The sequence below is a fragment of the Bos javanicus genome, chromosome 1 (genome assembly GCF_032452875.1).
Source record: "Bos javanicus breed banteng chromosome 1, ARS-OSU_banteng_1.0, whole genome shotgun sequence".
Classification (NCBI taxonomy): Eukaryota; Metazoa; Chordata; class Mammalia; order Artiodactyla; family Bovidae; genus Bos; species Bos javanicus.
The window spans coordinates 19,464,883-19,479,894 of NC_083868.1; the positions used below are offsets into that span (position 1 = coordinate 19,464,883).

A 15,012-nucleotide genomic window follows, 5' to 3' on the forward strand; every position below is an offset into this window, starting at 1 on the left:
TTAAAACAATGCCTCCGTGGAAACAAAAGAGATACCACAGTAGCAAAAATCCAGCAGAAGCAGTAACTGGAATCATGAATGCCCACAAGTCCACATGCCCTTGGGAAATTCTTGAAGCGCTTAGACCTTCACAAAGCACAAAATGTGGATTTCCGCTGATATTATTTAAAAGCAGGATCCACAAGCGCTGCATACATGAAGTCATTATTTCCATATTAATTGACAGCAATCAGGCATACTGCATTGGTTCATCTCTGAATCAATGTAATATGATAGGAAAACATTGCCCTCTTGTCAAAATAGAACAGCAATCATCTTTAATACTCAAGGGTTCCAGTATACCAGTAGACACTGGAACAGCCCGTAGCAGTAACAGCACTTCTGCACAGACACTGCAAAACCCATTGGAGAGAATATGGTAACTAGTAGGATAAGATGGTGTCAATAACAAGCATCATTTTGATCAAAGGGACTGAAGCCGGTTGTGGCAGGGTTGGTGGGGTTCATTCCATGTACCGAGTGACCAAATTTGATGAAAAGCAGTCCAGTAATAGGTGTGTGTGGACTGAGGGTGAGAGTGGCAGAAAGTAGGGAGATAGGAGGAATTTTTTCAGAGGCACGTTCCTCAATAGCAAGCTAGAGCAAAGGTCACTAGAAAACAAGTTATACAAATTCTAGGAACTTAAGAAGCTGCAAGTAACACTTTCTGGTGTTATAAGTTATTTCTGTTTATACTTCCCAGCCAGAGTTTTGACCTTTCTAAGCACATCAAGGACGTGTGCCTTATTTCATTTATCCTGATATGGTATGTGTGTGGCATGTGTTAGTCACTCAGTGGTGTCCAACTCTTTGCAACCCCACGTACTGGAGCCCACCAGGCTCCTCAGTCCATGGAATTTTCCAGACAAGAATACTGGAGTGGGTAGCCATTCCCTTCTCCAGGGGATCTTCCAAACCCAGAGATCAAACTGGGTCTCCTGTATTGCAGGTAGATTCTTTACCATCTGAGCCACCAGAGAAGCCTTATCTTGGTATCCTTGGGCTTTAGCATAGCATTTAGCATATATCCAGCACTTAATAATGATTGTTAATTATCTGACATATGAATTAAATAAGGTGACAAGCTTTTATTTAAAAAAAAACACAGAAATTTTTTTCCACCAATGAAAGTTATCTGAAAAGCTTACCAAAGTGAAAAAGTTATCCAAAAACCAAAATCACAATTTATAAAGAACTAAGGATATTTAAAAAAAAAAAATCTAAGTTCCACTAGTTAAAGAGATGAATGTCCAGCCAATGTGAATATTATCAGAACCACAGGGATATAAAACGTAGCCCTGAGGAGACATTGTATTTTTCTGAGAAAACAACGAGAAGGGATTAGACAGAACTCTAAGTATGACCTTGGGCAAATAATCTGTAAAAATCACAAATCTGGATCACACTTATTGTGAGCTTTTGTTGCCTGTGCCCAGGACACTAAACACTCCTGAGAGAAGACAGAGATCTATTCAGACTCAGCACACTGTGAATTCTTACAGTCTAACATCAAACAAGCCCACTGTATTCAGCAATCCCTTAATTATGATCGGGTCTGTTCCTCTCAGTGGCTAGTTCAAACCCTCTTTTCTCTACTCTCTCCCTCCTTCTGAAAGATTACTGCTCTGAGCCATGAACAACACCATTCTTGGCCTCTGGAGGAGAGGAATTCAATCTGGGCCCAGTGACAAGGCTTGATTGCTCAGAGCTGTTGTGTAATGACGTTTTATTAAAATATAAAAGAGATAGATAAAGCTTCTGTCCATGGAATTCTCCAGGCCAGAATACTGGAGTGGGTAGCCTTTCCCTTCTCCAGGAGATCTTCCCAATCTAGGGATCGAACTCAGGTCTCCTGCATTGCAGCCAGATTCTTTACCATCTGAGCCACCAGGGAAGCCCTGGTGTACATGCAAATGTATGGCCTAACTTTAAAACAAAACATGGTAAAACAAAGACTTTCTTTTGAAAGTTCACCTTCTCAGCACTATGAAATTTCTCTGAACTACCAAATTTTTCAGTGAGCTCAGCCCAGTAGCTTTTTTTCTTTACCCACCTTACAGTATCTTTTTAACTCCTTGAAAAGGATTTAAAGGGTTTCTCTTTAAACCCTTTAAATCTTTCAAACACACCTTCCATACTTTATCATTTTTCAAATGATTTATTCTGCCAAACCAAAACCATTAAGGTCATCTTGCTAGTTTCTTTTAAATCTTTGCACCTTACAACCCATCAGTCACCAAGTCCTGTCAACTCTTCCCTGACACTGACTTTTAGATGTGTCCCTTGTTCTCATTGCCCAAATTCCTAACCATTTATGTTTGGGATAACGATATTGCCTACTAGCTAGCTTTATTAGCTAGGAAATGCTGCAATAATAGATGATCCCAAAGCTTAATGGCCAGCAGGAAGAGAGTTTATTTCAAGTTTAAGGTGTAGGTTGCTGGCGACTCTGCTCCATGCTTCTTCACCCCAAGATTCTAGGCGATGAAGCCATCCTCTTCTAAAAATTTACCAGTCTCACAGTAAAAAGAAAAGAGATGATGGCAAACCAGAAGGCAGCTCTTGAAGTTTCTGCTCAGAAGTGGCTCTCACCACTTCTTTTTTTTTTTTAATTTAAATTTATTTATTTTAATTGGAGGTTAATTACTTTACAATATTGTACTGGTTTTGCCATATGTCAACATGAATCTGCCACCGGTGTACACATGCTCCCCATCCTGAACCCCGCTCCCTTACCCTCCCCGTACCATCCCTCTGGGTCATCCCAGTGCACCAGCCCCAAGCATCCTGTATCCTGCATCAAACCTTCTTATTGCTTCCCTGCAGCACATTTCCTCTGTCTTCATGCTCTGCTCACCATCTGCCACCTCACCCAACCAGCAGTCCCACTGAAGAGCCTACATACTCAATCATTCTCAGAAGATATTTCCTTGTGTGCATTGAGACACTACAGATCCCCTCCAATAATTCCTCCCTAATACTGTCCATACTACATTTCTATATACTGATTTAATAAATCAGTATATAGTGCTCGTATAGGTGGCAAGTTTGCATATTAAATTGCATCTAATTTTTCCAACTATATTGTATACATTTTGTGATCAAGACTGTCTTAATAATTGTTATTTAAATGCTTGATTTTTGCCTATTTCCAAATAATTGGGAAAGTATCTGATATAAAATAATTTGTAATTTAAGGCATACCATGAGATAGTCATGCTCCTAATTAGAGTGAGCTTGGTGAGGACTGTAGAGGAAACACAGAGTAATAAAAGGTAAATGTAGTTATAAGTGTTGGTTCTGAAGACAGACTACCCAGGTGCGAATCTGTGGCTCCATCACTTACAGAGTAACCATTAGCAAGTTACTTCTTGTTTTTTGCTACATTATCTCCTATTGAAGCAGTATATTAATATGATTATACCATATGATTGTTTCAATGAAAAAATAAGTAAATACATAAAAAGTGATTATAAAATTGACTGGTACATATTAAGCCCTCAATAAAGATTAGGTGTTGTTGCTGCTACTGTTGGTGGGCAGTCTATAGTCTCAAAAGAGATTTATTATTTATATTTTCTGCTCTCATGACTATTAATAATAAAGTATATAAGAAAACTCATATTTTCCAGTGGTACTTGCAAATCTGGTGTCAGGAAATACTAAAATATTCCAAATAATTAATATATTTCTTTTATCCCTCACAGCATTGAATACTGCCCAAGATTCATTCACGATGTTAATAATATTTGTTGGTTGGCATACCTTCTCATCTCTCAGATTCCAAATCTTAAAACAATACTTAAATTACAAAGCTATTTTAAATATAGAAGTTATTTGTTTTAGAAAACAAAATAAAAAATATATGTATGTATAAACTTTTTTATGCTAATGAAAGTAGAAAAACGGGATATCTGGGATGATAAGAGAAAACAAAAACAAAAGATTACATAAATTTTGCAATTCAATATTATAGAAGAGAGAGGTAATACAGTGATATTTATCAAGAAAATATTATAACAATAAAAATTAAAAGTGGTCAAATATCTTCTTTTAATTTATTTTTAATTAAAGGATAATTGCTTTACAATGTTGTGCTGGTTTCTGCCATACATCAATGGGAATCAGCCATAGGTACATATATGTTCCCTCCCTCTTGAACCTCCCTCCCACCCCATCCCACCTCTCTATATTGTCACAGAGCACCAGGTTTGAGCTCTCTGTGTCATACAGCAAATTCCTACTAGCTTGATGAAAGTGAAAGTGGAGAGGGAAAAAGTTGGCTTAAAGCTCAACATTCAGAAAACGAAGATCACGGCATCCGGTCCCACCACTTCATGGAAAATAGATGGGGAAACAGTGGAAACAGTGTCAGACTTTATTTTTCGGGGCTCCAAAATCACTGCAGATGGTGACTGCAGCCATGAAATTAAAAGACGCTTACTCCTTGGAAGGAAAGTTATGACCAACCTAGATAGCATGTTCAAAAGCAGAGACATTACTTTGCCTACAAAGGTCCATCTAATCAAGGCTATGGTTTTTCCTGTGGTCATGTATGGATGTGAGAGTTGGACTGTGAAGAAGGCTGAGCTCTGAAGAATTGATGCTTTTGAACTGTGGTGTTGGAGAAGACTCTTGAGAGTCCCTTGGACTGCAAGGAGATCCAACCAGTCCATTCTGAAGGAGATCAGCCCTGGGATTTCTTTGGAAGGAATGATGCTGAAGCTGAAACTCCAGTCCTTTGGCCACCTCATGCGAAGAGTTGACTCATTGGAAAAGACTCTGATGCTGGGAGGGATTGGGGGCAGGAGGAAAAGGGGATGACAGAGGATGAGATGGCTGGATGGCATCACTGACTCGATGGACATGAGTCTGGGTGAACTCTGAGAGTTGGTGATGGACAGGCAGGCCTGGCGTGCTGCGATTCATGGGGTCGCAAAGAGTCGGACACAACTGAGTGACTGATCTGATCTGATCCGATCCATTTTACATATGATAATATATATGTTTCAGTGCTACTCTCTCAATTCATTCCACCCTCTCCTTCCCTACTGTGTTGACAAATCTGTTCTCTACGTCTGTCTCTCCACTGTTGCTCTGAAAATACGTTCATCATAACCATCTTTCTAAATTCCATATATATATGCTAACATATGATATTTGTTTTTCTCTTTCTGACTTACTTCACTCTGTATAATAGGCTCTAGGTATGTTCCTTTTTATGGCTGAGAAATATTCCATTGTGTATATGTACCACAACTTCTTTATCCATTATCTGTCGATGGGCATCTAGGTTGCTTCTATGTCCTGCTGCTGCTGCTGCTGCTAAGTCGCTTCAGTCGTGTCCAACTCTGTGTGACCCCAGAGACAGCAGCCCACCAGGCTTCCCCATCCCTGGGATTCTCCAGGCAAGAACACTGGAGTGGGTGCTTCTACGTCCTAACTATCATAAATATGTTGCAATGAACATTGGGGTACATGTGTCTACCCCAATGTTCATTGCAACATATTTATGATAGTTAGGACATAGAAGCAACCTAGATGCCCATCGACAGATGAATGGATAAAGAAGTTGTGGTACATATACACAATGGAATATTTCTCAGCCATAAAAAGGAACATACTTGCATTAGTTCTAATGAAGTGGATGAACCTATAGCCTATTATACAGAGTGAAGTAAGTCAGAAAGAGAAAAACAAATATCATATGTTAGCACATATATATGGAATCTAGAAAGATGGTTATGATGAATGTATTTTCAGAGGGAGAAGGCAATGGCAACCCACTTCAGTACTCTTGCCTGGAAAATCCCATGGATGGAGGAGCCTGGTAGGGTGCAGACCATGGGGCTGCAAAGAGTCAGACACGACTGAGCGACTTCACTTTCCCTTTTCCCTTTCATGCATTGGAGAAGGAAATGGCAACCCACTCCAGTGTTCTTGCCTGGAGAATCCCAGGGACAGAGGAGCCTAGTGGGCTGTGTCTGTGGGGTCGCACAGAGTCGGACACGACTGAAGTGACTTAGCAGCAGCAGCAGGGTAGTGGGATTGCCCAGTAGTGGGATTTTAGGGTCATAGTAGTTTTATTCCTAGTTTGTTAAGGAATCATACACTGTTCTCCATAGTGGCTATACTAATTTAAATTCCTACCAATAGCTTAAAAGGGTTCCCTTTTCTCCACACCCTCTTCAGCATTTATTGTTTGTAGATTTTTGTTGATGGCCATTTTGAAAAAGTGGTCAAATAATACATTCTTGTTTGAAGTTATAAAAGCAAAAGATAACACACTTTGAGACACACTAAGGGAAAAAAAAATCAAATTCTTCAACTAGTGGTGCTGGGAAAATTGAACAGCTACAAGTAAAAAATGAAATTAGAACATTTTTTAACACCATATACAAAAATAAACTCAAAATGGATCAAAGACCTAAATGTAATGCCAGACATTATAAAACTCTTAGAGGGAAAACATAGGCAGAACACACTCTGACACAGATCACAGTTTTGATCCACTTCTTAGAGTAATGAAAGTAAAAATAAAAATAAACAAATAGGACCTAATTAAACTTAAAAGCTTCTGCACAACAAAGGAAACCATAAACAAAATGAAAAGACAACCTACAGAATGGGAGAAAATATTTGCAAACAAAGCAACTGACAAGGGATTCATCTCTAAAATATACAAAAAAACTCATGCAACTCTATGTCAAAAAAAAAAAAAACAATGTAATCAAAAAATGGGCCATGCCAGGGTAGTATATCTAAACACATTTTTCCAAAGAATACATACAGATAGTCAAAAAGTACAGAAAAAGTTGCTCAACATTACTATTAGTGAAATGCAAAGCAAAACTACACCTCACACCAGTCAGAATGGCCATCATCAAAAAGTCTACAAACAATAAGTGCTGGAGAGGGTATAGAGAAAAGGGAATTCTCCTAAACTGTTGGTGAAAGTGAAAGTTGCTCATTCCTGTCCAACTCTTTGAGACCCTATGGACTACACAGTCCATGGAATTCTCCAGACCAGAATACTGGAGTGGGTAGCCTTTCCCTTCTTGAGGGGATCTTCCCAACCCAGGGATCAAACCCAGGTCTCCTGCAGTGTAGGCAGATTCTTTACCAGCTGAGCCACCAAGTGGGAATATAAATTAGTACAACCACTATGGAGAACAGCGTGGAAGTTCCTTAAAAAACTAAAAATAAAACTACCATATGATCTAGCAATCCTGCTGCTGCTGCTACTGCTAAGTGGCTTCAGTCGTGTCCGACTCTGTGCGACCCCATAGACAGCAGCCCACCAGGCTCCCCCTTCCCTGGGATTCTCCAGGCAAAAATACTGGAGTGGGTTGCCAAGCCCTCTTCCAGGGGGATCTTCCCAACCCAAGGATCGAACCAAGGTCCCCCACATTGCAGGCCGATTCTTTACTGACCAAGCCACCAGAGAAGTCATAAAAAGAGTAGATATATGTATATATTTCTTGAAAACACATAAAAAAGAAAGAAAATTTTAAAAATGACACTTTGATATACTCTAAGGAAAAAAAATCAAATTCTTGCAATAACGTGAATATAAAGTGAGAAAGAATACAAGGATTATGGTTGAGAATAAAAGCTTAAAATATGTTTGAAAACCACCTCTACTGACAATCTGAAAGAGTCAGAGAACAAGCCTGGAAGTGGAGGCAAAGGGGTAGGGAGAGAGAAGGCAAGAGAAGGAGAGAAGAATGAATGAACTGGATATTAATAAAATAGTTCCCCACTGTCATTTACCAAATTCTGTTTGGTGCTTATGTATCTCTAACTCCATAATTTTGTGGTACATTTCCATTCATGTATTCTATTTTATTTTACTTATTTGTACTTTTCTATAAGAAAATAACTTTTTCAAATACATGATTAAAATGGTAAATTTGTAAATTCAAGTGAAATCTAGTTTAGAAATGATGAATTCTTAGTGATAGTATTTGTATCATGAAAGTACACAATCGCAACCTGGCAAAAGACATTAGTTTGATACACAAAAATACCCAGTGCATGTTTCTGCAATATATTAATCAGTTCAGTTCAGTTCAGTCGCTCAGTCGTGTCCAACTCTTTGCGACCCCATGAATCGCAGCACGCCAGGCCTCCCTGTCCATCACCAACTCCTGGAGTTCACCCAGACTCACGTCCATGGAGTCAGTGATGACATCCAGCCATCTCATCCTCTGTTGTCCCCTTCTCCTCCTGCCCGCAATCCCTCCCAGCATCAGAGTCTTTTCCAATGAGTCAACTCTTCACATGAGGTGGCCAAAGTACTGGAGTTTCAGCTTTAGCATCATTCCTTCCAAAGAAATCCCAGGGCTGATCTCCTTCAGAATGGACTGGTTGGATCTCCTTGCAGTCCAAGGGACTCTCAAGAGTCTTCTCCAACACCACAGTTCAAAAGTATCAATTCTTCGGCGCTCATACATCCATTCAAAAAAAAAAAAAACAACAATGTGGCTTCTGTAGTGGATTTCCATTTGGAAGAAATAAGATATTCCTGACTAAATCTGTTAGCTATCTATTAAAGGGTATGTTTAAACATCTGCTTGCAATGCAGGAAACCCAGGTTCGATTCCTGGGTCGGGAAGATCCCCTGGAGAAGGAAATGGCAATCCACTCCAGCACTCTTGCCTGGAAAATCCCATGGACGGAGGAGCCTGATAGGCTACAGTCCATGGGGTTGCAAAGAGTCGGACACGACTGAGCGACTTCACTTTCCTTCCAGCAAACCATTAGTTTGCCAGTGTTTGATGTTAGAAGCAGTTCCTTAGTGAAAAACTGTACCATCATTGGCTTTCATCTTTTACGTGGATTCCTAGTGACTATGATACATATATGGGATCCAGGTTGGAATCTATCCTATCATTAATGCAATCTTAGTATGGAAATTGAGACAGATTTATTCTAAGCCTCCTTTCTTAAAATATATCATAATATAGGTTTGAAAATATAACTCAGAGCTGTAACTGTAACATTTATAGTTAAGAAAAATAAACAGGTCCCTCTGTCCTTTACCCTTCCCACCGTCAAATATTCCTCCTCTCACTGTTATTCCACAGGCTTTTGGTGGCTTCCACAACCATGGAAATGGAGAGGAGTACATTTCTGGAAACATGACTATCCTTTCATCATCCTCCTACTCAACAGTGTTAAACAGTTCATCTTTGTTTTATAACTTGAATTGCAAAAACCTTTATGCTGGTAAAGCTCAAACTGACCGGCTAGGTCTCCATCACGTTATGCTTCACTTGTAGGTTCTCTTTCTCTGTTTGTTGTTGTTGTTGTTGTTAATGATTCCTTTGCACTCTGACTGCTTAAAGTAATTCACTTGTTAGTTAAAGCTCTATCAGGCACCTGGCGTTTTTCCTCTTTGAGACACTCCCTAACACTCCTCTTCTTTGTAAGCATTCTTCATTCCAGAAGAGGAGATCCCAGTATAGCAATCTCAGAGACCACCAGAGCCCATCACCAGGACTCCTGACACCAGCCTTGATGGTTTTTAAATGTTCCATAAGAACAGAAGGATACAGACCCAACAACTGCCCCATCCTCATCAAGAATCTTATTCTGAGGACTTTCCTGATGGTCCAGTGGTTAAGATTCCACACTTCCACTGCAGGGATGCAGCCAAAATAAAGAAATCAAAACAAACAAAAAAAAAAAGAGAACCATATTTTGAGCTAACACTGTAAGTTTTACTTACTGAACCCTTTCAGGAAGGACACAGTCTTGATGGCACTAGCTTGATGCGGATTTCTTTGCCTGGCAAAGAAATAAAGCTACTCTTTTCTTTCTTACCCAAAGTTGTCTCCATGATTTTGATTCAGTGCTGGTGTACAGAGATGGAGATTTCAGTAGCAGTATTAAAGGCCCCAAATCACTCCTCCAGCTTTAGCTTTATTATCCAGTTTGCAATTCCTCTCTAGTCTATTTGCTGAATGTGCCATGCTCATCACTTCATGTCTACACAAGCTGTTCTTCCTAGTACACCCTCCCTTTCTCTCTGCATCTGAATCTTACCTGCACTCTAGAAGTCTGCTCAAGGCCCCTTTCGGTGTGTAGCCTTCCCCAGGGTCTTGAACTGTGTTGACCTCTCTTCTTCAGAACTGTTTTAATCCTGGAGTGTGCACTCACTCATCCGCATTAGTAATCTATACCTTTTGTGGTTAACAATGTTGTCATGTGTATTAGTCTTGGGACTCCAGGGAGATCATAAATACATTGTTATATGTTTTATATGTTGCAGTTTATTCTTCTTTTGAAAATGAGCAGCAAATTACAATACAGGACTACCACAAGTATTTGCAAAGAATACATGTTTGATAAATATGAATACTAATTCAGCTTCTCTGGTGGCTCAGTGGTAAAGAATCTGCCTGTCAATGCAGGAGATGTGGGTTTGATCCCTGGATCGGGAAGATTCCCCTGGAGAAGGAAATGGCAACCCACTCTAATATTCTTACCTGGGAAATTCCATGGACAAGAGGAGCCTGGGGGACTGCAGTCCATGCGGTCTGTACAACTTAGCAACTAAATAACAGTTATTGCAAAATCTTTAAAGAGTTGAAAGATGAGAATCCTAAATTCAAACTTTAAGTACATTCCTGGTGGCCACCATGCTATTAAACCATTTTGACTCCTTTTCAATCTATTTAATATAATGTAATGAAGAACCTTCAAATACTTTTGCTTAAATCATCTACCTAAACTATTTCTACAAATAATTAGCAAAGTTTTACCCCATCAAAAGAGACTCACAAAAAAAGAGAATTTCTATTCTGTACTTTGGGCAGCTGGAAGAGCAGCTACATATTTCATTTATCCCTTTAGGTGTTTATTCATTCATTTAGTAACTATTTAGTAGAAGCCTGCTATATACAAAGGATAAACTTGCCGAGGACCAGAATGCTACCATTCTAAAATCCATTTCTTTATGCCTTGGAAATTTTCTAATCTTCACAAATCCTCTATTCAATGCAAATACACCACAGGGAAGAAACATTTTGAACCACTGTTAGGTAACACCTTTACCAGAATCACTTGATCACCTTCTGGTGCAAGAATGGTGCCTGGAAAAACAGAGAAAGTACTACAAGATGTGGTACCTGGTAATGCCAACCCTCACCTGTAACTGGTCTAGAAAATGACCAGATCTCCTTCTATAGAACTGGGCAGGGATGCATTCAACTCTCTCCCATTTCTCTTTCTTGACACCAATCTTCATATTTCCTTCTCTCTGGGACACAGAAATTTTTCTACCTGGGACAGATCATAAAAAGAAAGTCAATTTCCAAAATAGCCCCAGGCAAACACAATCATTATCTTGTCCTTCACAAATGAAGTAATTCTACTGGAGGGGGCGGGGGGCGGGGCGGGGGGGGGGGGGGAGACCTATAACTTCTTTGTTATAAACAGTAATTTATTTAAACATTTGGTCATTTAAAGTAAACAATGCATTTTGAGACCCCAAGCAAGTATAGTTCCTTTGTCTAACCTAAAATGAAAACGATTTTTTTTTTTCATTCCACAAAGGAAAGGCTAAATGTCCACAAAATGCCAATACAAATACCAGAGCCTGTTATGCTTAATTAGTTGGCCTAATATGAATGATCAGGTCAGGGAACGTCTGTGAACTTGCTCTTTTTTTTTTTTGCGAACTTGCTTTTTAAGATTTTCATCACTATCTTTCAGAACTGAGCTATGCAGTTTTGCTGCCCTCTTGAGGAGAGTCGAGTCATTACGTCTACTAATTGGACTCATCAGTATTCCCAATGCATTATGTTTATTGAAACTGATAACTAACTGACTATATTAATCAAGTCACAAATTAAAATAATAATTATTGCAATACAAAATTTCTTCTAAAAATCTCAAAGAACTATTGATAAATAATCACTGTAACATTAAACTTCCAAATTAAAAAGGCAAGTTTTGTGTCTATTATTTGCCCTTTATGGACAATTAACATGGAAAAATCCATCTACTCAAAAGCATTCAGAAAGATGTTACCTAACTGAAGTCCTGGATTCCTTATATAAAATACACTAAATAAAATAACTCCAAGTAAGAAATCTTTCATTATAGATAAATTTATTCCTTTATTTGCAGGTGAATTTGAAATTTGTGGATATTGTGCAGGAATCATTGCTGTTTCTACAATTTAAATATTTCTCCCAGTTCACAACAACAGAAGCAAGTCACATAATCAGTAGTTCCCAGTTTATTTATTCAAACAGGATTTATTCAGAGCCTTCTATGAGCTTCTTCTGAATTATGCCAAAGGTTGGTTGAGAAACTGATGAATTATTTAACTCTCTTCTGCCATCCTATGATTCTCCCTCTGATGCTTCAAGTGTATGACCAAATTTACACACAGCACAGAAGTCAGCTCTCAGACTACTGGCCTTGGTGCATTCATCCTCAGTCCTTTTCCACCTGAACAATCAGGCCATTAATATGCATTAAGAACTCTCGTCCTGCAGTGTGAAAGTTCTAAAATTTTAAACTGAGGGACTGGGAGTCAACTTCAATTTTCTGCCACAGTCACTGCTCTGGACACACATGCCGAACTGTGCCAAGTAACCACAGAAGGTCACGTGAGGTGGGCTTCACCGAGGTTGCCCCTTTTGCGGGATGGATAAAACAGAGCACCTGGACTCTCCTCGGCACTTTCCTCTTACTTTCACCCAGGTAAAAGGGGGAAAGATACCCTGGTACCTAGTGCCACCTCCCTTCGGCTTGGTTGCCCAAATATCTCAACGGTACACTCTATTTCAACATCCCAGTGTTTTAGCGTTCATATTATTCTTTTTATAATTCCTGCCCCTAAAATCTCTTAACCCTGGGTCTCTAACATAGCTAGAACCTGCTTGCTAAAATGATATCAAGTGGTATTAACTAATTCAGACTATGGGCATCATGAAGTGAAAATGGATGAATGTCTCTGTCTTCTTATGTAGCATTTCAACAAAGCCAAATAAGAAAGATCTTCATGGCAATATAGTAGAATGATAAAGAGTACACCTAGTTGATTTTACAGGATGGATATGATGGTGTATAACTGGAACACCCAAAAGAGCATCGTATTCCGTAAGTTTTCCTTTATCGTAGAATGAATCCAAATAATCAACTTTGATTTTACCTAGAAAAAAGAAAATTTTGAATTTACATTGAGACAAATTCGTAAGGCACTAAAGGTTTATTACTAACCACAGTTTGATTAATTTAGACAGCTTCTGCACACCCACTGTTCCAACGTAATCCAGATCAACATCACCTCTTGCCTAGATTTGAACCACAAATTCCTACTGATCTCCCTGACTCTTAGCATTTACCTGTTTCATCACATTCTTCTTACTGCTGCCAGAATGACTGCATCATTCATTCATCCAGAATGCCCTTGGAACCTCTGTTAAAGACACATCTCTTACCTTTAGACGCCTCAGGCATGAATCAAAATATGACTTCCTCTGTCTCTCAAAATCCACAATATGCAAGCATCCCTTGACACCCTTCTCCTCTTCCAAAGAAAGGGGGAGGAGGGACAGCATACCAACAACACTCTCCAAAGAATTCCTGGCTCTCAGCCTAATAAACAAGCCCTGAAATCCCAAAGCTTAACACAACATATGCTTTTCTTTCACACATGTCACCGCTCAATGAAAGATAAAGTGGGATAAAGGCTCTGTTCCATCTAGTCTTTCAGGGACCCAGTTTCCTTCCATTTAGTGACTCCCTCATTCCCCCTGCATTGGCAGGGGGATTCTTCACCACTAGCACCACCTGGGAAGCCCCTATGGCTCAGACAATAAAGAATCTGCTTGTAATGCAGGAGACCCAGGTTCAATCCCTGGGTCGGGATGATCCCCTGGAGGAGGAAATGGCAACCCACTCCAGTATTCTTGCTTGGGAAATCCCATGGACAGAGAAGCCTGGCGGGCTACAGTCCACGGGGATGCAAAGAGCCAGACATGACTGAGCAACTAATGCTATCACTTCAGTTTCATTCCCCCAAGATTCACAATCCCATTCCAGATCCTCTGCCTCCCACCTTCCAAGAAGCAAAGAAAGCAAGCATGGAGGACTATGTCTAAGGCCCAGTCTGTAAGGAGCACATATCACTTTGCTGAACACACCCTTCCTGTGACATTTAATTTTAATTGTAACTTTCAGGGTACTTTTAGATGAGATTGACATTTAAATCAATGAACTTTGAGAAAAGCAGTCTCTCCTCCATAATGTGGGTGGTCCAAATCCAATCAGTTGAAGATATGAATAGAATAAAAGGAGCCATCTCTCTAAGCAAGAGAGAATTCTCCAGCCTACTGCCTTCAGACTTCATCTGTGCCATCACTTCTCATGTGTCTCCAGCCTGCCAACCCTCACTGCAGATTTTGGACTCAGCAGCCTTCATAAACAGGTGAGCCAGTTCCTCATAATAAATCTCTTTATATGCATAAATATATACAGACACACACACACAACACACACACATACACACATCCTGGTAGTTCTGCTTCTCTGGAGAATCCTAACTAATATATCCTCTTGGCCAGAATGCAGGCCCCTAGGCTTGGTAGTGTGCCCAGGAGCTTCCGAAGAGAAGAGACACAAATAGTGAGCATCAGCACTTTCTGAAACAAACATCTGATCGTATCACTTCCCTGTAATAAGGGACACTTCCTACTATTGCCTTGGAACAACGTCCAAACTCTTTAGCAAGTCAGAGTCCTCCAAATTCTTATCTTTTTCTACATTTCCAGTTGAGCCTCTGACCAGCTGCCACTACACATTCTAATGAATTTCATCTGATGGGTCTCACTCTCTGCTGACTCTAAGTCTTTCTCATACATTATTAATGACCATCGCTAACACTTACTGAGCACTCACCATCTGCCAGGTACTGTACCCCTCAAATCAAATACATTTCTTATTTAATTCTTA

The 15,012-nt window shown here is 39.7% G+C and overlaps 1 long non-coding RNA gene across 1 annotated transcript in view; it reads left to right on the forward strand.

The window, feature by feature from the left end:
* The window catches only part of LOC133253065 (uncharacterized), a 52,122-nt gene extending 39,458 nt beyond the window's left edge, over positions 1 to 12,664 (forward strand). The window contains exon 4 of the long non-coding RNA XR_009738172.1: positions 12,178 to 12,664. This is a non-coding gene — a long non-coding RNA (uncharacterized LOC133253065). The remainder of the gene's footprint in view (positions 1 to 12,177) is intronic.
* The last annotated feature ends 2,348 nt before the right edge of the window (positions 12,665 to 15,012 follow it).